The sequence below is a fragment of the Pyxicephalus adspersus genome, chromosome 11 (genome assembly GCF_032062135.1).
Source record: "Pyxicephalus adspersus chromosome 11, UCB_Pads_2.0, whole genome shotgun sequence".
NCBI classification, from domain to species: Eukaryota; Metazoa; Chordata; class Amphibia; order Anura; family Pyxicephalidae; genus Pyxicephalus; species Pyxicephalus adspersus.
Genome location: NC_092868.1, coordinates 14323865 through 14350111, shown reverse-complemented (window position 1 = coordinate 14350111; position 26247 = coordinate 14323865). Strand labels below are relative to the sequence as shown.

At 42.3% G+C, this 26247-nt stretch overlaps 1 protein-coding gene across 7 annotated transcripts in view; it reads right to left on the bottom strand.

Moving 5' to 3' along the window:
- The window catches only part of LOC140341364 (galactoside alpha-(1,2)-fucosyltransferase 2-like), a 149249-nt gene that overhangs the window by 109109 nt on the left and 13893 nt on the right, over positions 1-26247 (bottom strand). The window contains exon 1 of one of the 7 annotated variants that reach the window (XM_072427060.1): positions 16718-16799. The exons of the other annotated variants lie outside the window; for them this stretch is intronic. The gene's annotated coding sequence lies outside the window, so the exon portion shown is untranslated. Of the gene's footprint in view, positions 1-16717; positions 16800-26247 lie in introns of those variants that run through there. 7 annotated transcript variants of the gene reach the window in all.

Sequence of the window (26247 nt, the reverse complement as noted above, 5' to 3'; positions counted from 1 at the left end):
TGTACAGTAGCCTATATAATATATATATAATACAATTATATATATATTATATAAGGATTTCTTTGTATTGGACTCAATACAGCTTTTTTGTATTGAGTTCAATACAAGGGAACTCAATACAAAATTTTGAATTTCCCGCCCCGACTCCCTCCCGCGCCGACGCATGCAGCGACGTCACCGGGAAACCCCGGTGATCGTCACTGCACTCGCCGGCTGAACACAGAAGAGGACAGACGTGTCCGGAGGAGCGGAGGGAGAAGGTGAGTATTTTTTTTTTTTCTGTCCAGCGATCGAGGGAGAGGAAGCCGGCCGGCTTAAAAGAGAAAGCCAGCCGGCTTCCTCTTATAAGCCGGCAGGCTTTCTCTTCTAAGCCGGCTGGCTTAGAAGAGGAAGCCGGCCGGCCTTCTCTTCTAATGAGAGGACACCCGACGCTGGAGGACGACGCTGGAACACGAGGATGGACGATCGCAGCGGGACCAGGTAAGTGATCGCTAAACCCGAACTTTTCTCACTGTATTTACATACAGTGAGAAAAGTACGGGCTTATCGATAATAGTAACTTTTTTTTTGATGAGAAAAGTACGGGCTTAATGGTTGGGAGGTTAATAAACACTATAAAAAGTGTAAGCTGAATTTTTGAATGCTCTAAGTAAAAATAGTGTAACTTGCTAACCTGAGGACACAAATATAAACATTGTGATTACTGAGACATCCCTGTCTGTAGTGGCATTGGGTGACACAGAGTATTAAAGAAGCTGAATCATAACAGTGGTTGCCAAGGTTAGTAACAGTGCAACTAAGCACATGGTGGCAGTCTACCTGTGATGGGGTGTGTGGCAAGAGCTAACACAGTGGGTAACCTTGCCCCATGATGGCCCTTCTCAGCCTGCTGGTGCGTGGACTGCTGAGCGTGCTGGAAAGTCTATGGGCGGGGGGCGGACTGGGAGGGCGTTCGTCACAGGGAGGGTGTATGAAACAGAGAGACAATGATAATAAGAATATAGGGTCTTTTGTAACAAAGGTTTAATCAGCTGTTTGTATAACTTTCATCCATAATTCTTCAGTAAATATATACTATGAATAATAAACTTTATTAGGTAAAGATTTTGGTAAAGACATTTACATTACATTCACTGACATTTGACAATATTTGTTCTGTATTTATGGAACATAAGAACATAACAAGAACATAATGCCCCATTCCTAGATGGCAGGCTTTGCCAAAAGTCAAAGATTCCATGTTGAAGGACGTTCAGCGCACTTCTGAAGATAATAAAATGTATGTTTAGGCACCCAATGATGCTTACATTTCATTTGTGTGTAAACAGTTTCAGCAGCATGGAGTGTTCTAGAGGGAAAATTTGCCCACAGGTTTGCCCTTAGTTTACCTTTACTGTGCAAGTAAGATTTGACAGCACACATAGCCTGGCACAGTAATGTTCTTTATGTTACTATAATTAGGTCGATGCCATGCTAAAGAACTACGTGATTACTATATATAAGCCGAACAGAAAAAATCAAGATAAGATTTGACAGCACACATAGCCTGGCACCGTAATGTACTTTATGTTACTATAATTAGGTCGATGCCATGCTAGAGAACTACATGATTACTAGAGATAAGCGGAACAGAAAAAATCAAATTAATCAAGAAAGTCAGTTTTTTTATGATCTGTACTATACCTGTCAATGGCAGATATAGAATGGCTCAGCCAATCCAGCTACTGACGATGATAGCTGTCTGTCTGGTGGCCAGATTGGTCGAGCTCTTCATCACTTTTTGATAACTGGTAAAGTCATATGTTGGATTAGAACTCAAAGTTCTGACCCAAGGTCAGAAAAGCTCCAATATGAGTTAAAATAGACTCCAACCTGAACTATCCAACCACCACTAGTCAATCATACCACATTACTCACATAGTGTAATATTGCAAGTTAGGTAAAGCAATAGTACAAGTAGGGCTTGTGTCAATGGGCTTGTGTGAATACCCAAATGTAATTTGCATATGACATCAGTATGAGATGCTTCTAAAATCATTCAGAATTCGTTGACAGGTGCAATAAATCTGTGGATTACCTTCTTTTGCATATGACCAAATTGAAATTGAACCTTTGCATACTCCTGGATCTAAATAGGACATCATTCAGATGTGAATAAAAGCTTGTTGACACAGATCTTTAGTTTGGTGTAATGTTACCTAAGTGGTGCTTGACCAGGGTAACCCAGATTCTTTTCACCCTGCCCCTTCCAACCTTTATCCACCCAAAACCACCGCCCCTCACCCACTTGACAACCAACCTTTCTCTTAAATCCCAGTAATTCAAACTGACACCAAGTGTTGGACTTAAATTGTCTGGCAAGCAGCCGTTTAATAAATAACACTTTAATAAATAACACCTAAATATTAACATTAACCAATTAACTACAATAATTATAAATACCATACATAAATAACAATAAATAACTTAACATTCTTAACAGTAAAAAAATCACAGAATTCAACCATAACTTAATTTCTGCATAACCATAATAACTTCCCGTTACTAACTCCATCAACCAGGCTGCAGGCCTGATAAGGCAAGGTCCGTACCACCACCAGTTCACCTTCTTTCCAGCACCAACACTGAGCCCCTAGCCCCCAGCACCCAATGTCATTTTCCCACAAGACCCTTGCCTTCTCAGACCCCAACCCCCAAGGGTCCAATACACCCCCCCCCCACCACCACCACCTACCCCCTTTTCAAAGGGTGGGTGGGAAGGAAACTTTTTCTTCCTACAAAGAGGCCTCTCACGTCTCCTCTTAACACTTTCTAACTACTTACCCCTAAGACTCCTAACCAATCCTACCTCTCCACCCCTTTTTCTCCTTCCACAATTATTAAACCCTAACTCCTCCGGCGCTCCTAGCTGTGTACCCTGTCATGCTGGCCCTATGCTTATCTTTAAATCTGCTGGCCTCACTTTACTATCTTTGTAGATCTGTTGATTCCTCCGGAAGTTTCCTGGATCAGGTCCTGCGTCGTCCTGATATATTTCCTCATCTCAGCTCTGGACCCCGCCATCTTCTTTGCCCTTCTTCTTCTGCCTACATCATCCGATCTCTCAAACATTCTCCGGTGCAGAATCAATTACTGCCATTAAAACACATGGACCAAAAGATTCTCCAACAAGGAATGTTTCAGAAAATGTCATACTCCCTGCTTGCTTGCTTGACCAGATTGCACAAGACTAGCTACCATTTAGTATATGTTGGGACCTTAGGAGAACAACTGCTGATCCCACCTTGAAAATATTAGCTGCTTGGCTTAGTTACTTTAACCCCCCTAGCGGTAATCCCGAGTGTGACTCGGGGTGGCTTTTACATGCAAAAAGCGGTAATCCCGAGTCAAACTCAGGGTAACTTTAGAGGCCCCCCTTACCTTTGCCCCGCGCTCCAGCGTCGATGGGATGATCCCGCTGTGCTGCAGGGGCGCCGGTCCTTCGGAAGGGAGTGGCTGGGTGGGAAATTTAAAAGCAGATTACTGAGTAATCTGCTTTTAAATACCACCCGGGTCCCGGCCACGCCGCTGCTCACATCAGCACTGAGATGCGAAGCACAATGCAGAAGTTTAGGGGGTCTAGGGGGGTTAAATCATTTACCCTAAACATACATTAAGTTAGGGACTGTTGTCTGATGTTCTAGGTCTTTATATTGGTAAACAAACCAGGTACTCAGAAAGAACTAAACCCTCAGCTCAATATAATAGCCAGTCAACTAGTATTTTAGACTATGTCAGCCAACATGTTATGCAATGAAAAGTCCAGGGGCCCTGGTTCCCATTGCATCTTTTTCAAAAGCAGTCCTTTTTCATAAATGCGTACTCTTTCTCATAATATTTAAAGAAATTATAGGGTAATCATCAAAACTTAAACTTCACAAATGAAGAACTGGGATATAATCTATAGCATGTGCTAGGCACATCTAAAACCCAGATATGGATAAAGCATATTTCATGAGCTAAATGGAAAAAATCTCAATGAAATTTGAATTATCTATGCTTAGGTTTATTATAAGGCAGGGCTAATTAAATTAAGTGTTAAAAAGATTTCAGGACATGAAATGTAATCATCGCTGCTAATATTTTCTATTTGATTTTAAAAGTTAGTCCAAGTGTTTTTAAGTAATTTTTTTTTTTTTTTCAGAAAATGACCTTTATTTTATCTTTTTCATGTGGTCTGTTTCCTACATACATTTTTCTTCCTGTTTCTCCATCTATTGCTTTAAAAGTAGAAAGTCTTTTTACTGTGAAGTAAGTTGAAACTATTTCCTCCCAGCCCATACCCAAAAAGCAAGAAAAAAATGGAGAGAATAGAAGAATTCCCCTGCTGCATAGCCTAGTCTTTCTTGACTGGTCATTTGAACAGGGGAAGCCCTTGAAATAACTTAAGGTTAAATAAGGTCTTGGGGAGCCCTTGCTATAAATGCTATATCCACAGCTCACAGTGCATTGGTGTGGTGGTCAATGGGAAGAATTACATTGCTGTCCAGTTCTAGGAATGTCCCCTTTATAGATTAGCAAAAGATCATTGGTGTCAGTTAAACTGATCTGAGAGGCACAAATTGCTGATTGCTCAAAGTACCCCTAACAATTTCTGAAGGAACCCTTGTTGAAAAACAGCCTATTTCAGCAGCAAAAACTATTTTTATCATAATTTACCAGCATCGCACATTCCACAGTGACTGTATAGGTAAATAGATGCTGCTTAAAGTGCTTGTTTAGTACTGTTATAAAAGTTGGAGAATACTTTATTTTGTCCTTAACATTACATATTGTTTCCTGTTTGTTTATGCAAATGGAAGGAACAGAAAGTAAGTAGTGATCTTACAAGTTTTTTTAATATCTACGCTCTTCCAGTTGTTTTCTGACCATGCCAAACACGGTAGCTGATTTGTGATAGTGTGGTCAGTTTGTGTTTTTATTTCCTAGCATGTCTGTATTACCATCCTCATAACCACACACGTACCCTAGCAATCCCTATCTACCCTATTTGGAATCTAGAGAAGAAAGGAGTGCAGTGATTATGAGATTGGCACAAACAGGAGAGAAAATGTACCATAATTATTAATTTTTTAAATTTAGTTGATTGATAAAGGTCTGCTGTATGGTATTCTAATTTTTAAAGAATAAGGGTAACACTTCAACCCAGCTTACCTGCATCTGGAGCGATCAAACTAATTATTAGGGATGAGCGAGTGAATTTATTAAATTCGGTATTGCGGCGAATAGGGCCATTCTCGCTTACCAAACATGTATTTATATGTGAACATGAAAGACAGGCAGGGTTTTTTTGGCAAGAATTATCCTATATTTTTTACATATTCATAAAATATACAATATTTGCTTGTTTGTATAGTATATTTCAGTATGGCCTCGTTTCTTGAGGTCCAGTACCTATACACTAGACATAGATCATCTATTTAATGGTAGGATCATTTCTGTAAAGCATAAAGCAAACCATATGTACGAAGAACACAGATAGGTAAGTGTGTTTTTGCACGCAGCCTTGTTACCCGATGCGTTTCGCCATTTGTAGGCTTCCTCAGGGGTAACTGTGCGCTTAATTTGGCGGTTTGCGTGTGATATTTTTTGTTACCCAGGATATTTAGGATAGATCATCTATGCTTTATTGGAGAGGGCAATAGTCCCATATTTTTGTGGTTATCTGATCACAGGGATAGGATCAGTGTTCAAGGGGGCTGCTGTTGCAGCTTGCCAATAAACAATGGAGATGGCTGCAATCATTGGGAAGAGTGTGCTATATCCCCAGGATTAACCTCTTAATTAATTAACCTCTAGTGCCCCCGGGATCGCAAACAGGAGGATTCCCAGGGCTGAATGCAGCTCTGGGAATCCTCCTGTTTTAATTTCCTCGATCTTCTGATGGTTTCACCAAATCAGTTCACCAACATTTTGCGGAACCATTGGAAGTTCAAGGAAATTTTTGCGAGACTGTCAGAGGCATTCCCGATCATCCTTACTAATTATCCTTTTGGATCCCTGCAATTTTAATATTCCAGTATGAAGTTTGTTACACAGTACCAAAACCTGATGAAGTAGAACCCAGGAAAATTCCTGAATGCATTGTATTTTCATGATCTATTCATCTAAAAAAAAATTAAAAGAAGACTTTATGCACTCAGTTTCTACTTAAATATGGTTGTTAATGTACAATCATTCCCTTTATATTACTAAACACCTGAATGTGAATACCTTTCACTTTAGGAGATTCAGCACCCCACACGTCACTTCTATGTTCACCTGTTTATCTATACTAGGGGCACTAACCCTTCACTACTTAATCCAAAATGATCACCTTAGATTTGTGATAAATCTTGTTCTCAAGTAAAAACAAATGCACATTAAAAGAATCTAATTTATGTGTATGCCAAAACATATATATATATATATATATATACCCTTTACAATGAGTCATTCTTTTTACAAGCTTTGTTACTGCCTCCATAAATTGCAGTCTCTGTCAGATGGCTGCAAATACATTTAAATATTTTCACAAGCCCTGGTGACCTGGAACAAAATGATATTCAAAACGAACCATTATGAACCATATGACAATATGACCATATGACATATGACCATATGACCATATGACAATATATTCTAAATGGTTAAAAGCACTAGAGCAATATGTGTCCCAACACGTTTTGCCTATTTAGGCTTCCTCAGGGGACTTGTTACACAGGATTGAACAAATTGATTGCTCTATAGATAAGATAGTTACGCTGGTCAGTTAAAATATGATCGAATGGGGGAAGTGAGTTGCTTGCTTGAGGTGAATTTGCATAGTGAGGCAATAATACCATGCGTTGAGATGTGACCTTATAGTGGATGCTAGAAATGGTGATGATAACATCTAACAGAAGGCCACTGATGGTGGTGCTGTAATGAGTGTTAGATGCTATCAACACCGTTTCTGTACAATGCACTATACAGTCCTACATCTACACCATTCTCCAATGGTCTGCACCAAGATAAACAAGCAAAAATCAGTAGCACTGAGACTTCACATCAATTATCATTTAAGACATTTGTACAGTATATGGAAATGCAAAACTATTTGTGTCCTATTTATTAAAAAAATACTTTTTTTAATCCAAGATGAGGAGCAGATCACAATTTAGGAACTGTTCACACAGACACAAGTCAAGAATATTCCCAATGGACACCAAATTGTGCTCAGGGCTTGTATTTATAGCATTATATTTGCAGATGACAAATTATTTAACCAAAGACCAGAACAGAGCTGATTGGCTGCAGCTGAGACACTGAATTTAATAAAACCATTTCACCCTGTTGTGCCCAGAGTGATAAAAGCAGCAGTAATATCTTTTCCTGCCTGACAACTGAATACACCAGAATAGGTAAAATACATGTTTTCAAGTATATTGATACATATAAAAAAGTGAATCTGACATTCATACCATTCTTTAGTGAAGAATGTTAGGCCTATGTGTTTTTAGTGGCAGTAATTGATTCTACACCTAAGAATGTTTTTGGTGAATATTAGATTACCTGCTTTATAAATTTACTCCAAGAGCAACCAATAGCATCAGTGTATTGGAAGCTGGAAATGATAAGGAAGGCTGACTATTAGGAGAGATTAGGGCCATTAAGGAAACTGTACTTTTGTTCTGATTGTTAGCTCCCTAAGCAATCAACCACTATTAGCTTAACTTACTCGATCCCTACTTCCCTAAATGAAGTGCTCCTAGCTCTAGCATCCAGGTCACGTTGGGGATATAGTTAGCCTTATGTAGAAATGTTCAGAGGGCTCCACATGCACACTACAGAGGTGGCTAAACACTATGCACATTACAGAAGTGATCAGGCACTATTAAGGTTTAATTTGACACCTAAGGGGAGCCCTGTTATGCTTCTCAAGCATGATTTTCAAAGCTATCTTATGCATTATAAAATTAAAGAAGTTGCCCCAATCCAGAACCCCTCAGCAGTCCTGCAATCCTTTATCTTCCTTCTTCTCAAACTTTGCTTACATATAGATAAAGACTGAGAGTAAAAATCCATCTGCATTGATAAATCCTTGCAGGGACAGGTTACATGATTTATGCAGTATACCCTTCTCTTGGAGAAGCTAGCTATGGGCTAACCAATTTAAACCAGTCCTGTTTGCTTTGGTTTGTATGCCTATGTTACAGATTCAAAGTGTATCCTAAAACATTTACAGCTTTTAGTCCTATAGTTGTGGTAGCTGGATTAGTTTTCTTGCACTCTTTTTATGTACATACTTTTGTGATACTTTGCCAGTAGCACTTCATGCCTTAGAATTAAACTGCTGACTGCACTGTGTTTATGAAAGAACAATCTTAGTACCCTGGGCTTCTCTATTGATTGGGGTTACAAACCTCCACTTCTTCTCATCCCCCAGGGAATAGCTGAAAAATGAATATGATTGTTTAAGATTTTGTTTCATATAGTTACATACATAGTTACATATTAGGTTAGGTTGAAAAAAGTCTATCAAGTTAAACCCCTAGGGAAATAAACATATTCCAGATATAAAACCCTATGGACATAGTTAGTCCAGAAGAAGGCAAAAAAAAAAAAACCCTGGTACAATTTGCTTCAACAGGGGAAAAACATTCCTCCCTGATTTCATGAGGCAAACGGATGTTTCCTGGATCAACAGTCTCTATTATCTTTACTTTAAGTCCTTATTACCCAGTTATTTTCTGTGCTTCTAGAAAGCATCCAGCTTTTTCTTAAAGCAATCTATAGTTGTTGCTGAAACTACTTCCTGAGGGAACTATTTCCGGAGTGTTTCAGTCCCAGCAGGACCCCGGGGGTCCAGCACCGCGTCAGGAGCCCCACAGGGAACCCTCCGCACCCCCCTGCCAAGCTAGTGTCCAAGGTGGTAGGTAGGGGGGTGGGAGGAATCCTCTTCCTCCGTGGGACCCCCCTGCAGACCGCAGTGTGCCCTCTGCAAGTGAGGCTGGGTCCAATCTGTGCAAGAGTCGGGAGCGAGTGGCGGTCCCTGCACGGTGAGGAGAAGACCGGGGAGCTGCCCAGCGGGGAAAAGCTCTGATGAGAGCTGTGGGGCCGGTCCAGTGGGCGAGGGCGATCGGGCCTACCTTTCCTGAAGTGGAGGATCCGGCTGTGAGGCAGCGGAGTGGTGTTCGTTCGGGGCCGGTCGGTGTAAGCGGGCTCTGGCCTTTCCCTGGGCGGGCAGAGGCCTCTCTAGAAAGTGGATCGTTGAGCAGGAAGTTCCAAATTGCAGAGGTTGGGCGGTAGTGATGCATTTCTTCTGCGTGCGGAAGCGGGTGAAGATCCGGGATGCATGGAGGAGGCCAGGCCGGATGAGCGGTCAAAGGGGGAGCTGTTGGCTTCTGAAGAGGATGCAGGAGAAGTGCAGGAAAAGTGCAGCAAAGTGCGGTGGCAGCTTCAGGGATGGAAGACCCTTGGCAGCCTGGTGAGTGCCTGCTGGCTGGGGATCTGGGATCAGGGGGTCTGTGTTGCAGGATAGAGGAGGGCGGGGTTGGGTAGTTGGTTTGGGGGGTGGTAGTGGGGCTATTCAGGGTTTTACGGGGGAGGGGGGTCTGGGGGGGTTTTGCTGGGGTCTCTGGATGCTATGTTTTTCATGCATGATTTGCGGTATTTGCTGATGCAGTTTGGTTGGGGGGCTCCCGTGCCCCTGGTATGTGCTGGGGTTGGGGGGGCTGGTGCATCTGGTGGTTTGGTTGCAAATCCTGTTGTTGGGGGGGTGTTGAAGCGGTGACTGCGGGTGGGAGCGGTGTATCCTCACCCAAGTCGCTGGGGTCAGGATGTGCAGGGGGCGTAAGGCGGCATGTCAGGGTGTTGCGGATGGAGCTAAGGGGAAAGTGTATGTATGCTTTGAGGGCCCTTTGAGTGCACATCCCTGGCAGAATGTCCATAATCAGATTTGAAGGGGTGAGTATGTGGAAATTTTCTCCCTGTTGCCAGTGGAGCGATTTTCTGTGCAGGATTTTAGATTAAGTGATGTTAAAAAACCGGGGGAGGAAAAAAGGGGTTACCATTTAATGCTGTGGACTTTCCAAAATTGGTTGCAAGCTTTTTAAATTTTGGTGAGTATCGTGGGTGAAAAGGCGCCAGAGCACTGTTCTGCAATTCAGGCAGTGGAAGGCGATGCGGCCTGAACAGTGTTGGGATCACAAAGATATCAGTTTGTGGATGCGCCTGATGACTTTGGTGAGATCGAGCATGCACCTGTCTCTTGGAGCCACCAGTGGATCAGGAGTCGCTGCATCCACGGCGGGAAAACAAAAGGGACTTGTTGGGGGGCCTGCCGGAAAAGGGAGCGACACCGGTAAAGGTGCAAAACATGCTAGCTTTGCTTGATAAATATCCGGATAGGGATGCTGCATGACCTGCTGGAGGTGGGTTTCACTGAGGGTTTTAGGATACCTTGCCAGTTGCGGCACATTCCGTAATTTGCGTTCAGCTTTATCTAATCCAGGGGTGATTACGGCAAAATTGGCGTTGGGGCGTATGGCAGGCCCGTTTCCATTTCCGCCGTGGGGGGGAGCTGGTGGTGTCGTCGTTGTGGGTGGTGCCCAAACGGGAGCCCAACCAGTTCTGCATGATACATCATTTGTCGTTCCCCAAAGGGGGTTCGGTAAATTTAGGTTGGTTTGGGGATCCTTGCCAACATGATTCAGCGTTCGGTGTGCACCAGAACTTGGAAAGCGTTTGTGGGGACCTGGAGGGAATAGTTTGTATTTCTGCAAATTGAGTTTTTGCTTTCCTGTTTAAACTTATGGTGTGGGTGAAAAGGACCAATAAAAAGCAGCCTGTATCTGTGGGTATGTTGCAAGAGCTGGTTGGATGGTTGGGGCAAGTGTGCACTGATGCTTTTAAGGTTTTGTTGTTTTCGGCTTTGTTTGTGGTTTCCTTCTTTGTGGCATTGTGGTTGGCAGAGATGGTCTGTCCTCGTAAGTCCAGGGATGGGGGCTTGTTATGAGGGGACTGGTGTTTAAGGAGGAATAGGGTGGTGGTGTGGATCCGCAAATCCAAAACAGACCAATTGGGCAAAGGTGCGCGGTTGGAGTTGGGGTGTTACCAGGCTCGGACGTTTGCCAGGTCGTGACTCTGGGTAAGTATTTGCAGGTTCGGCCCCCTGGGGATGGTCCATTTTTTATCCACAAAGGGTTTGTGACTCGGTTCCAACTTAGGCCTGTTTTCAAGAAGTGTGTTGAGGTCATGGGTAATAATGCGGGTGAGTATTCCTCACATTCCTTTCAGATTGGGGCTGCCAGGGAGGCAGCCCAGTGGGGGCTGGGCCCGGAGGTGATTAGGCGCATTGGTCATTGGGAGTCCAACAAGTACAGGCTGTATGTTCGCCCTCATCTGTTGTGATAGATCACAGCAGGCGAGATCAATTATGTGTGTGAGGTGTTGTTTGGGAAAGAAGAAGGTGGGTTGTTTAGTGTTGTTAATGGAAAGGTATATTTGGGGTATGTCCTGGAAAATGGTTTTGTTTGCATTACAGATGCTGCGCGATGTCTCATTTGGATTTTGGGACATTCCTGTGTGTATTGGGGTGTCAAGAGAGCAGATGTCTGGCCCAATGGGCGGCAATTGGGCTTGCAGTGGGATGTCGCTCAGGTGCGGTGTGTTGGCGTTCCTGGGCTGCAGTGGAGCAGGGTGTTGTCTGAAGTCCACAGATTTGTACGCTTGGATAGGCCTCCAGATGTTCTTCTCTTTAATGCAGGGGGCCAATGATCTGGGTATGGGCGAGATCATTCAGGACATGAAGTTTGATTTCCTGCGTTTGCGGAATGCGTTTCCAAGTACTGTTCTGGTGTGGTCTGAGATGGTGGCCAGGCTGGCTTGGAGACATGCACGTTCGGTGGACCAACTGAATAAAGCGCGCATCAAGGTGAACAGGGAGGTGGGCAGGTTTGTGGCCCACATTGGTGGTATTTCAGTACAGCACTGGGAGTTGGAAAAGGATCCGATTTTATTTTTGCGGGGGGATGGCGTACATTTAAATGCAGTGGGTACTGATTTGTGGGTTTTGGGTCTGCAGGAGAGGCTGCGGAGAGCTGTGAATGTGTGGAGGTGCTCGCAAGTGTAAGGTGTTACGCTTGCAGCAGGTGGTGTGGGTGGTAGGTCCATGAGACTTTAGAAGTTGGGGGGGACTGAAATTCTAAAGGGGTGGTTATGAATTGGTGCTAGCAGGGTTAAAGGAGTCTTAATCAACTCTGCCCTAGCCATGAGGAAGAGAGTTCTCTATATTTGCTATTTCTATATTTATAGAGGCTGATCATATCCTGCCTTGAATGTCTCTTCTCAAGGGAGACTCTTCCTGTGCCTGTTATTCATGAAGGATTTTATACACTTGCTAAAAATGTTCCTAGCTTAGAAAAGAGAACAAATACAGTGACCACATTAAGGAGTTGCTAAACTGCAACATGTATTTTCTTGTAATCTAAATATCCTTTAAACACAGAGTATGTGTCAGATTCAGTTTTAAGCCATTCAGGTAAAACTGAATGTACTCAAAAGCCATTAGTACTTCTGTAGATGCCTACATGCCTTAAAACAACAATTTCATCTATCTTTAGTTTATTGCAGCACAATCATATTCAATAAACCTGCATAATATCCTGTTTCCTTACCTGATTAAAAAGGGGATTACTGATGGAACTGTATCTAATTTATAACAGTAGAGTAGAATGCAGCTTATGTCCCAAGTGCATTTAAAAGGCAGAGCATAGACAATACTGGGCGGGAAAAGCACTTTTAAAGCCAGAATAAATTTTATTTTATTTTTTGCACTTGGGACATTTTCCCACCTGCCAACCTTTCATTACTAATAATTTAGCAGACAATTGTTACCTAGCTATAGTTTGTTTTTATTCACAGAAAAAGAATGTAAACAGTTCAGAACAAGTATAAGCAGGTTATATGGTGTTTGGAGGATGATAAACTCTCTCCTCCCCCTCCATTTTTTCCTGTTATTTGCTTATGTTTTAGTGGTTGTTGTACAGGGTTGTAATGTAAAGGTGGCTTGTACCTGTAATTATTTAGGTAAAAGTAAAACAATAACAAAAAAAAAATGGAATATATTTGGAACCAAGCACAACTTGGTTCTTATAATTCCCTTTGCCCCCTTCTCACCCCTACAAAAATAAGCTGTGTCTCCATTGCAGAGATTTCCCATTACTTTTCATCCTGGCAGGAAATTAGGAAAATTCTATCCAACAGGGACACAAACAGAAAACCCTGACAAAGATTTCCCGAACTCACAACCAAAACAAAATAAAACATTTTAGCTAGAATCATGCTGTCAGCAGCAGCCATCTCTTTATTTCAACAAATACTTCTGTAACTATGATAAAGTTTTTTATGTTGTATACAGATTTTGCATTCAGCCATCTAAAGCTGCGTACACATGGCAAATTTTTCTCGCCCGATAATCGGTATCGGCCAATTATCGGGCGAAAATCTGCCGTGTGTACAGTCGGTCGTCGTCCATCGTCCGACGACCGTCCTGGCGGATCCATGGACGATGGACGACGACCAAACCTAATGAAAGGGAAGGGGAGAGCGCGCAGCAGGGTGCCACTCCGTCGCTCTCCCCCTCCCCTCTCCATAGAGCATGAACGGTGCTGTATGTACAGCATCGTTCATGCATCTTGCAGTCTTTTCTCGTTGGAAAGGATCGTGAAAGATCCTTTCCAACGAGAAAAATTGCAGGTGTGTACGCAGCTTTAGCTTCATACAGCAGTCGCCTGTGCTAATTTCTGAAACTCGTTTAGTGGTCTTCAGGTAAAATCCTACAAATATGTGGCAGTTCATAAACCACCTAATTCAGCTTTTGAGTTGTATAGGAACACAAAAGACACAAGCTTGGGAAATACTGCAGTTGTGAAAATAACACACTCTCTGGGTACTGTTGACTGTCAGGTCAATGATCCTACATTTAGGATATGATACCGACAGGTTACTGCATACACAGTGGAGACAGGTCACTAAGGGGTTTGTGTACATACAATGGAAAGCAGTCAATAAAGAGGTATTATACACAAATTGGTAACTGAACATGGAAGATTAATGCACAAATACTAGTTATATGCTTATTTGGAATTGGAACCATAGGGTATTATTAGGTATCATAGCAATGTGTAAACGAAGGGCCTGATTAAGGGAAGAGATCTATAAATGTCATGGGATATCATTGGTGGAGCCTTTGATGTTCATTTGTTTTATACAAGTAAACAAGTGTCGAATAGACAATTAGGGACTTTAGGGAAACCTATAATCACTTATCATATAAATCACGTTTAAAATGCCAGCACAGTTTATTATTATTAATAATAATAATAATAATAATAATACACATACAGAAGAAATTCATAAAACCCATAGTTACACAGTTTACAGATTTTGACAGCATATAGTCCCAATATGTAGATGACCCAATGCGTTTCGCAGAAACATAACGTGTATGCTTCATCAGGGGTCTATATGAGCTTAATAACCGATATTCCAAAACCGAAAACCAACAAATCCATGAGGACGCTACAGACAAGGCCTCCTGACGCCAGAGGTATGCAACAGGACCTGATTTGCAATCAGCACAATGAGAAGGAGGCCAATATTACCCAGGTATCAAAGAGACTTTTTTGGAATACAGACTTTTAAACACCACACCACGAAAAAGCAAAATAGCCAATCAAATAGAAAACCTGAAATAGGAACGCATCCCCTCTTAGTGACCAGCTATAGACCCCTGAAGAAGTAGACAGGTTATGTTTCTGCAAACGCATCGGGTCATCAACATATTGAGACTATATGCTGTCAAAATCTGTAATCTGTGTAACTATGGAATTTATTGAATTGTTACAGTTTTTGTAATATTAAAGCGTACTGCCATTTTATTTGAGAAGGTGATTTATGATAAGGGATTACAGGTTGCCCTAAAAGTCCCCAATTGTCTCTTTGGCACTTGTTTGTATCTATAAAGCAGGCCTGAAGCGGTAGGCAAAGGGCCTCATGACAGGGGGAGGACAGAAGGCTGAGCGGCCGGGGTTAAAAGTTCGCATGCAGAAAAAAAAAAAATGTGTTTAAAAAAAAAAAAATAACAGAAAAGTGCGGGAAAATGGTAGTTTTGGATTGGAGGGTAAGGGAAAGGGGGAGGGAGAAAGTAAGGAGTTAAAAGAGGGGTCCCGGGGGTGGGGGGTCAGCACTTTCAAAATCTACAGGTACCAAGCACTCCCACCCTCCCTCCCTAAGGTTATATAGAGGGGGAGGCTATTGTCATAGCAGCTGGTTGGGCATGTCTTTTGTTCGGGTCCATGAAAGTTAAGGTGGGGTAATGAAGATACAGGGGAAATGGGGGCACAAAAAAAGTATGGTTTGAGTTTGGACAGTAAGGTGGGCCTTGCATGACACTTGGTTGCTGTGGAGGCTAAGTTGAGGAGGTAGATCCGACAACTGTCCCCGAGGCGGTGTATGGGCGTCTGGGGGCCTGGCGGTGGATTGCAGACAGCAAGATGATGGAGGAGGATTGGCGACTTTCATGGACCTATACATATAAGTGTTATATGATAATAATTGTTTGTTGATACGGAGATGTGGTGTTAATAAATGGGGCTGCTGTGGCCAAAAAATTTCCAACATTATGGTGTAAGTGTCCTTTCTTGGTAAAGGGATGTTTGTTGGGGGGTTGGAAGATGTTTGGTCGGGCAGGGAAGGCTTCTTGGGCTGTACCCTTGTCATGCTTAATTCATGGAATGTGGCACCAATAACTAGATAAGTACCATTGGAATACACACTATGCATTTAATTTTGTTTTTGGATGCAAATTTTAACAACTTAACAGAACGTTGCAATTTTCTGACCATTTTCAATACTGTAGAATTTACCTTTCTCTTTAAGGCTGGAGAGGATACACTTTCATCAGTGAAGCTGGGTGATCCAGCAAACCTGGAATGGATCTGGTCCAGGATTCAAAACATTTGCTAGCAAATCGCAAAGACTTTGAAGAAATCCATTCCAGGTTTGCTGTTTCACCCAGCTTCACTGATTATAGATACAAACAAGTGCCAAAGAGACAATTAGGGACTTTTAGGGCAACCTATAATCACTTATCATAAATCACATTCTCAATTAAAATGAAAGTGTTTCTTCTCCAGCCTTGGAGAGCTTTAATAAATCAGGCCCTATGTTTTTGCTGCACTAAAACTGCAAGGTATGGTTTCATCCCTTGCCAACTGTCTTTTTCTAAACTACACAAAACCTAACCCTCTCATCATCTCCACAACATAGAAGGAGACGTTTTGTAGAAACAGGAGAAGAGGAAGTGTTGCTTGGCAGAGCTAATTATTCATGAAAAATGATTATTTAGAAATTATAGATTTAGATTTTGAATTTCCAACAGGATCAACAAGTGCTTTTTGCATTATTCAAACAGTTGTAACAAAACATTAATGGTATAGTTAGAAGATAAAAATGTAGAAAACCATAAGCTCACTGTTAGGGTTTACATATACTTTAAATAGCGAAAGAGTTATAATGCTGTAAACCTTTCATCCAACCCCTAAATAATTGCATGTGATATTGTGAAAAAAGTGTAAAATGTCTTATAGTGGTGAATAAAGCACTTGTGGATTTTCCCCTGTATACCACAGGGGTGTGTCCGTTATCTACATACCTTTTGCTAAATGGTGTCCTTTTTCCTATTCCAATAGGTTGGGAGGCATCATAACATCAGCAACAGAGTCAGCATACTGCCTGCTGAGCACCTCCCTGGACAGAGAAGATAATGCTGATTCACAGTCCAGCAAGGAGGCACAGACATTATATAGAAAGCTGAAATGCTAAATCATATAACTACATTGCTCATGTGTGCAAAAAATGTGTTCTAACCACAAGATTGGCTGTTAAGCATAAGAATTTATTTTATTATTAATATTGAACATTATTTATTTAGTGCCAACACATTATGCAGCGCTGTACATTAAATAGGGGTTGCAAATGACAGACAGATATAGACTGACAGCGGAAGGAGAGGCGACTGCCCAAAATAGTTTACAATCTAAGAGGTGGGGGAAGCAGCACACACTAGGGGGGTGGGGGGGGGGGGGGGGTATATGGTGGGTATTTAAAACAAAACTATACATTTCAGCAGTACATTAAGTTTTTTGCATTGAGTTTAATTTTCTTTGTCATCTAATATGGGCATAGACACTTCAAGATATAAATCAGGGTGTGCACACCATTAGCTGCCATTCTGCCCATCATATTTAAAGAAATAGCAGGCCATATATATTAATTCAGCTTTGTGGCTGATCTTATTCTAGAGAATATAGAATGCCTCGAGATACAGGCAGTACACCAATGCAACAACACCTTTATTAGCACAAAACTCTAAAACTTGAAACTAGAACTCAAATGCACACATATATACTTTCACAGAGCATGTCCCATGATCTGAATACCTGGAAAAGGGCATGGAGCTATTTTATTAATTTACAATTAAACAGGAGCAATTTACAGGATAACTATATTTTCAGTACACCCTAACCTTACCTACCACCCCCTCCACAGAATGAATCTTACTATGATCCTGGAGTTTCCAATTTAGTTGGGGCTTAACCTCTTTTTTTTTTTTACATGGAGTGGTGCGCGTGAATTAAAGTCCTGTAGACTTCAATAGTGTAGGTAGGCACATCCTTGCTTTAAAAATACAGTTATCCTTTAAAATACATACAAATACCACTCATGAATAGGGGTAAGCATTTCTGCACAAACAGTTTCTTTTTGTGTTTCCCTTTTTAGAAAGATTGATGGAGATATATCCTTTAATTCTGCCATGCAGCCTGTTTGGACAGGAATTTTTTCAGCATGCATCTATTTATAAAACAGGGAATCTGACATTCCTTCAAATATTCGCTCATGGCCATCTTCCGGGTCAATGTGCTTCAATGGCTGTAACTGATTCCCACCAGGGAATGTTTGAGGTGAATTCATATAGCCTGTTTTTCAAATAGAGCCCCTGGCCTGGTGTATGGTTTTGCTGAGACTCTTGTACTATTCTATAACACCACACACAGCTATAGGGTATCTACTAAGCATGAGAAATATGTGTATTTTCAATGTTGCCCACAAAGCTGCATAGGAAGACAATGGTCAATGACCAGAAAAGATACCAGAGATGATACTTACCTCAACCTTCCTACTCAAAATGGTCAGCGCATTTCTCATCTCTCCCCACGAACCTGTGCTGGGCACGGAGCTTTCTCCCCTTACAATGCAAAATGTATGATTGCCTTGCATTGTGGGAGATGACTTGAGTGCCTGTGCTGCAGCCTAGATTGGATTACACATGGGAGACCATTAAAAGATGTTAAGAAAAAGTACTAATTAAATAAAGACAAAACTGGCCCCAGTGTAGGGAAACATTTTTACTGTAACTGAGGTTTACCTTTAATTCAATTGACCCCTTGTGCAAGTATAAAACTATTCCTTTTTGCTTATTTACCCCCACGCAGATTTCAGTGGAAATACCATTTCTACAGAAATTCAGAAGAAACAGAATTGGACATTTCCACCCATCCTTACTTCTAAAATGTGTTTCACAAAGCAGTCCTATCCGTGTTTTCATAACTTATGAAACCTAATTTTAGATGTAATAGCTAACTATGTTTTTCCTACTACATCAGCTTCTAAGTTTAGAGCGTACTGCTCAAGTAGGAGTATATAAAAAAAAATTCCAGTATGGTAAAATGCCAGTAAAGTTTTATCCGCTCGGTAGCTAAATTTTTGTAAAAAGAGCTAAGTCCCTAAGTCCCTATGGGTTGAAAATGAAGTTCAGTTACATGGAACACGTTAAATTTCTCACTGCATGGTACTTATGGATTGAATATACTACAACAAATGTTGGATCCTGTCTGGGGACTTAATTCTCATCTTTCAGATCTCTTACTTTTCCTCAGTCTCTGTTTCCTTCTCTTTGCTTCTCATTGATATAATATTTGATAGTAGCAACTGAAGGGGACCTATTATATTTGTGCCTATAAGGCAATTTCCTCTGTTTTTTTATATACTACACTGATGGCAATGTTTTTTCCATTCTTTTTAGCATAGATACCTTTTGTCCTTCCTTGTTGGATACAAAGCTCCCTTTATTGATTCTTTTTAGAGTTGTAGGATTGATCCCGTTTAAGGGGACTTTCCCCAAAACATCTCTGGAATTTCTTTTTCAATCCCTTTCTAGTCATCCTGTGCCTACTATTACTGTTTACTAATGTTTTTGTCTTACTCATATTGTGTGTCTTTTAATATTTTTTTTTTATGGATAATGTTGTAACATATGGTTTATTACTGTTTTCCTGTAAGTTTTTTATTTGTTCCTTCAAAAGAAATGTAAAGCTTCAGCAATTCCAGTTATCACCTGGAGGTAAATCAGCTAATGTGAAATTGGGCATATGCCCTTTCTGTTCAGATCACATAGTCTGCAATAGCTGATGTTGGTATAAACAGATACGAAATACCTGTACTCCATGCAAGCTGAAATCTGATTAAACAAGCTGCCCTCCTGCAACAAAACAAAAAGATAACCAACCTTCAATCAGCAGCGCCCCAAACGTCCCTTAGTGTAACCAGAAGACCCCCCCAACAACTTCAACCCCCCCACCTTTACAACAGCTGGGGTCGAACATACAACCGGAATCTACTTGATTCTCACCAACCAATCCTCCGAATCACCTCGTCCCCCAAGCCCCATCTAGCCGCCTTGGTGGCTGCCCCAATCCAAAAGGAGTGGGACGAATAACCATCAGGGTCCTTACCCATACTCACCAAACACCTCCTAAAAACTGCGGTAAACTGAAAACGGGACAGGAATGACCCATTTTCATACACCAACACCGTCCCCTCTATGCAAGGCCTCTGCTGGAGAAAATCCCCACCACCTTCACTGGGCAAACAGGGGACCCCTCCATTCGGAAAAGTCGCACATAAAACCCCTTCCCCAACTGGTCAGTCTTGGACCGCCGAATCAACACACTCACCTCCTCCAGAGTCCATGTGACGTCCTGAACCAACATCACCTTGGCTCGGTTCCGAGCCAGACTGACCAACTCCCCAATCCTTATGGCCCCAAAGAACGCCAAAACAAATGCCACTTTAAAGAGCAACATTTTGAATGAACCCCCACATACCCCTTTCAGACTGCGCAATAACTCCCCCAGCAGCGTAAACTACACCGGCCTTCTGCTGTCTGGGGTCCTTCTACCCTTCCTAAAACCCTTAACCGCTTGCCTCACTAGAAATTCCTTAGTAATATCCCTCGCCCCTTTCAACTTAAAATAAAAATGCCATACCGGCCAACTTTCTGTTAACCCCCGCCACGGACTCCCCTCTGGCAAAATCCTGCACCAACCAAAACAAAAGCAAATGCATCGACTCCACCCCTGGCTTACCCCGTAAACTTCTGCATAGGTCCTCCTACTCTCCCCAAACTATTGAATAAGGCTTCCACGTCCGCTCACTCACCTACCGTCGAATCATCGCACCAATTATTCCCAAACCAGCCTCCACAACACTTCCAGGCAAGGCTCCCCCCCGCAGCTCCGCCTCTGGCGCCTGTGCACGAAACCTGTCCCACTAGAAAGGAGACAAAGCATCAAGAACATTCCACACCCCAAGAATATGTCACGCAATTAGATATTATTTTGTAAACATTTCAACACTAAAACACCGCAACTGCCGAACCACTGGCCTTGACGATACCGACAAACTATTAATAGCTTGCACCACTGCTAGGTTGCCACAGTGAAACCTCACCTTCTTGTCCGCCAACTCACCCCACAACTCGACCGCTACCACTATGGAGAACAGCTCCAGCCCACTAAGTTCTTCACCAGCTCCGCCTCCACCCACTCCTGTGGTCACCCCCCTGCACACAATTTCCCTTGAAATTTGCGCCAAAGCCTGTCGAGCCCAAATCCATCGCAGTTATCGGCCCTTCCAGCCACATAGCCTTACAGTTGAACGAATCCTGAAACACTTTCCATACCTGTAAATCTGCCTTCACATCTCTAGACAATCACACAAAATGGGACAGCAGTTTTACTCCGGCCGTCACTACAGCCATTCTCCTACAGAAGATCCTAACCCATGCGCACCACCCTACATGCAAAATTCAACTTACCCAGCAGGAACTGCACCTCCCTCAAGCGCATTTTTCTTCTCTCCAACTTACTCTCCATTAGCGCAGAATCCAACTCGATCCCCAAAAACGTAATAACCGACCCAGGGCCCTCCGTTTTTTCCCCCGCTAGCGGGACTCCAAAACGGTCAGCCACATGCTGCAATGTCCCCAACAAAACTTTACAAACTGAACTGTCTGGTGGCCCGATTAGCAGAAAATCATCCAAATAGTGGATGACTGAATCCACCCCTGCCACTGTTTTAACCACCCATTCCAAAAATAAACTAAAATTGCCCTAAAAAAAATTGAGCACTCGTGGTGGAAGCAGCACCTCCCACTGAATTTGCATGTGGCCTCGCTGAATAACCAACACACGCCTCGCTTCTTTGCGGCCGGTGATCCAACTCCTTGTTGTCCACCAGCCCCCCCCCCCCCTGGAAAAAACTGCTGACCGCCAGGCCTCCCTACCCACATAATCTTCAATGGCAACAAAGAAAAAATGTCAATGTACACACCTTTCAACAGTCGCTCGTGGACCTCCTCTTTCAAATGTGCTCCCAATGGTCCCTCAAAGCAAACGTAGACCTCTCCTTTTGCAGCGTCTCCCATGCCGTCTGCCAATCCCATCTTGCTGACCTGTTCTTGTGCTTGCTTTGTCACCCTACCTGCATCCCTGTCCCCCACACCTGATGCCGCTGATTTGCCTCCATTTGCCCCCTTTCTAAATGACCCCTTCACCCCCCTACTGCCTCCTGCCTCAGTGCCTGCACCACTTCACACAGGCCCGCCAAAACTTCCTGCACCCCCCCGCCCCTCTGTAAATCATGCTCCTCACCGTCCATACCCCTCCTGGACCCCCTTCAACACAAGCATTATTCACCTTAGAAGGTCCCCCCCCAAAACCAGCATTAGGAACATTACAAGATCCCCCTCCACAACCAGCAGTATACACATTACAAGCTTCCGGGAGTCCCGGGTGACACGTTCCGGCTCCTCCCATCTTCACACTCAGGCGCCATCTTAGAATGCGGCCGGTGGGCCTGGGGGCAGCCGTTGGAGCAGAAGCCTCAGGAGCTGCAGAAGACCCCCACCCCCCCCCCCCCCCGGCTTCAGGTGAAGCCTCACCACGCAGTGACCGGATCACTGCAACCCGGGGGTTGCACCACCCGGCGGCTGCAGCCCCCTTCTTTCTCCTTCTCTGCTGGGTCCCCGCAGAACACGGTGGCCCAGCTGCAGGTGAGGCCTCCCCTCTCAAGGCCTCACCTTCTGGTGAGAGGGGACTGCACTCCCTGGCAGCCGCAGCCCCCTCTCCAGAGCTCCGCCAGCGAAGGGGATGCCTTCTTATCCTTTGCCCAGGCTGGGCCCTACTTTGCTCAGCCTGCAAGGTGGAAGGGTCGCTCTGGGGGTCCCCAAAATGGCGCTGAGCTCTGGCAAAAGGTTCTGAGCTCAGGCGCACTGGAGGCCTATGCTGTAGTCCCCCTTCACTAACTACTTGGGACCCACTAGCAACCCCCCCAATAGCCCCCACCCTAGCTTGCACCCAGGCCTCACCCTGTGAGGCCGCTCCAGCCCTAAGCTGATCCATCAGGGTGTCGAAGGACGCAAATTCTTCTTCCCACAAAAAACTGTCCCTCACTTCCGTTGGACCCACTACTTAACCCTCTACTCTCCTCCCTCCTCATATCCGACCCAGCCCCTAACTTATCCTTCCTTTCTCTCCACTTACTCCTATCCCTTACCACACTTGCTGGGGGCTGCCTTCGCACCCCGGTCATGATGGTCCAACACCTAGTGCCCTGCTGCGGGCCTCCCTTTAGAGTTATTCCTTGGTGAGTTTGTTTTAGTAATTGAATCATTTTCATGTTCAAACATAAATTTCCGCTTTAAATTACATTTTGGACAGATGATCTCATAATCTCATCCAGCACATTTTGATATGATTAGGAAATCATAGTTCATTCAGTGACTTGCAAGCTGCCCAGTCCCTGAAGCAGCAAATAAAACCTAAACCATGACATTTCCACCACATGCTTCACAATTGATATGAAGTCTATCTTCTAAAATGCTGTCTTCAGTTTATGATAGACATGTCTTTTGTAATGGAGCCAAATAAATCTATATCTGATTTATCAGTCCACAGCAGAGCTAATTTTACTATTTGTTCTATGGCAAACCATACTCTTTCTCTAATGTTCGGTTTCAACAGTATGGGCAGGTACAGACTTGCCTTGGAGTCAAGAAATCCAGGGTGGTGCCTTGCCAGTCTTTTGAAATCCATGGCACAGATTATTTCCCGTACAGCAGAAATACTGATTTCCAACAATTTGGCAATCTTTCTATATTCCTTGCCAGACTCAAATGCATCCACAACTTTTTTTTATTTTTTTATAAAGCTCTAAAGAAAGCTTTTTTGAACTTGGCATAATGACAACAAACATCTTTAGCAAACAGTACACCAGACTTTATATATCCAAATTTAGAAAAAAACAGGTTCAAAATTATTGTTTCCTACATACAAAACTTCTTGTACACGAAAACCATAAATGTGTTACAGTATTTAGAATCTATTATTGCATATGACCTTTAAGCTATTGTTTATTACATTGCTTTTGAAGGAAAAGGAATTTCTGTGTGTTTCATTTAAATAAAAGCAGAGTTTTTTATCAGAGATATATATCGGCTCCTGTGGTTTTCCTGCACAGGTTTCCTTAAAGTTTTACGAGTTCTCAGAGAAGAAGAAAACATGTTTTTAGCTTGTATAAAATTTCTAACAAAGGAAGATTTATGCAGCAAACAGGCCCAACATGGTACTGTTTCCAGTCCAAGATTTAAAGGAAATGGCTGCATCAGAGTAACAACAATCCAGTTCAGGAACAATTGAGCAGAGATATATACTGTACTTGTTGCCTGAGCAAGTGTACTACTAAAAAAAGAATCCAGCAAAAGAGCAGTAAATCAAACTAGTTAATTTTCTAAACTGTGCCAGGCCAAATTTAGGAAAATAAAGAATATTAAAGTTAGGTCTATCCAACAACAATATAAAATCTTAGTTACTTTACATGCATAATGCCATTCTATAAGTTGAAGCTGGTGAATTCAGTTTATCCACTCATTTATTGTCCTTGGAAAACACCCCAGTAAATGTCTTTATTCTCCCCTCAGTCCCATTTTTTCTCATTTTTTGGCTACAAAAAAAATGAACCTTGGTGCTGCTGAATTTTCTGTAAAGCAAAGCAAACAAAATCCAACATTGGAAAATTGGTTGTGTCAGGTGGAAAGACCAGGGAAAACAGGTACAGTAGGTATTGCTAGGTTGTCCTTCAACCTAAATAAAATAGTTTTATTATAGGAAATATTAAATTATTTTCTTTAATAGTTTAATAGGAAAATAGTTCCTTTAATACCCATGCTGCCACAAATAACCTGCTTTATTCATTATTTTTCTGTTTTATGCCTTGGTACGTTCCATTGTTTTTAGGTTATCCGTATAGGTAGATCAGCCATTAGTTGTCACTTGTGACATCCCCATGTAGGGTTTACTTTCACTTTATTCTTCATTGTGTTGTAGGACTTTTATGGTGTAACAAGGGGAAAATGCATAAAAAAGAGCAGCTGAGTCTCAAGGGGGTATGTCTTTTACACAAACTTAGATCTGATGCAGAATGATCAGTACCCAGAGAAATGAAATTATAGTTGATTTTGGCAATTTTATTTCCATATTCTATTTCTATTTTAGAATATTATTATCAATATTCATCCTAATTGGATATTTTTGTTTTCTTTTTCTTTTTTTGTGTTGTTTGATTTTGGTTTGGTTTGGTTTTGGTGTTTCGTGTTCCTTATAGATATGAAGTCTAAAGCTGACATTATTCTTTGAATTGTCTTTCTGAAGACAGCAAAATGCGTCAAAAACAGAAAAGCACAAGTTATTTTTTATTTTATACAGAAAAGTATAATTCATTCATCTTGAATATAGAAAATATTACTGGATAGGTGAAAGGAGAGTTGAGGTTTTCAGGCAAATTAGGATGAGTGTATTTAGTGAGCTATATTATCATCATACAACACTTGTTAGATATTTAAATAATACATATACATTTTTGGGTCCATTCCCCGTAAAAAAATAAGGGATATTGGAACTATGCTCTAGACAAAATAGTCCCTACCTAATTAGAGTATAATAGAAAGTGGTAACTTCTTGTATTCCGACGCATTTTGCCTAACAGGCTTCTTCGGGGGATCTGCAAGCCATGATGTACAATTGTGAAAGCTTGTTAGTGAATTCTTACAAGGTTCATTGATTCAACCAGCATACAAGCTTGCTCCTAGAGACCCACAGCACCACTGCGCACTCCATCTCTGCAAACCTCTGATTATTTTTGAAGCATTTGCCTGGAAAAAATATTTGTACCTACTGGTTGAATTCATTGAAATAATTATTTTAAATCTTTCTGACACATATGACATATTTTTCTGCTACTGAAATACTATGGACTTGTTTTTATGCCCTGCAATGTCTTTGGAGAACAACTCTAAAATTTTGCATTCCTCCTTACTTTCTTTCGCTGTGACAATGGCCAGTGGGACCCACTCAGGGGTAGCTCTATCCATACTCATTACAAATACAGACAGTCTAACCCTTCTCCACTCAATGCAAAAAGGAAAAATACACAGAATTCCTGGAAATACACCCCAATTAAGACTGATCCTTACGCCCCACAAACTAAGTTGTAGAACATAGGAAGGTTCAAAGTGTGCCTCTACATGAGGGCCCTGGACCCTCCTCTGCCAACAGGGGTCCTGGCAGATGCCCCAAGTCAGAACAGCATAGAAGGGGGTCAGTTCTGCACAGGGGCCCACTGTTGACTACGCCCACCACTTATTGCCATAGCTGATTTCTCGTTTTGAAAAAGCTGTTTAGTTAGGCTTCAGTGATTGTCCTTCAATACTTTGAGCCACTGATTATGAACAAGACTAAATATTTGAAGTACTGACTCTGCTCTGATTTACTGTATAAGCATATTGGG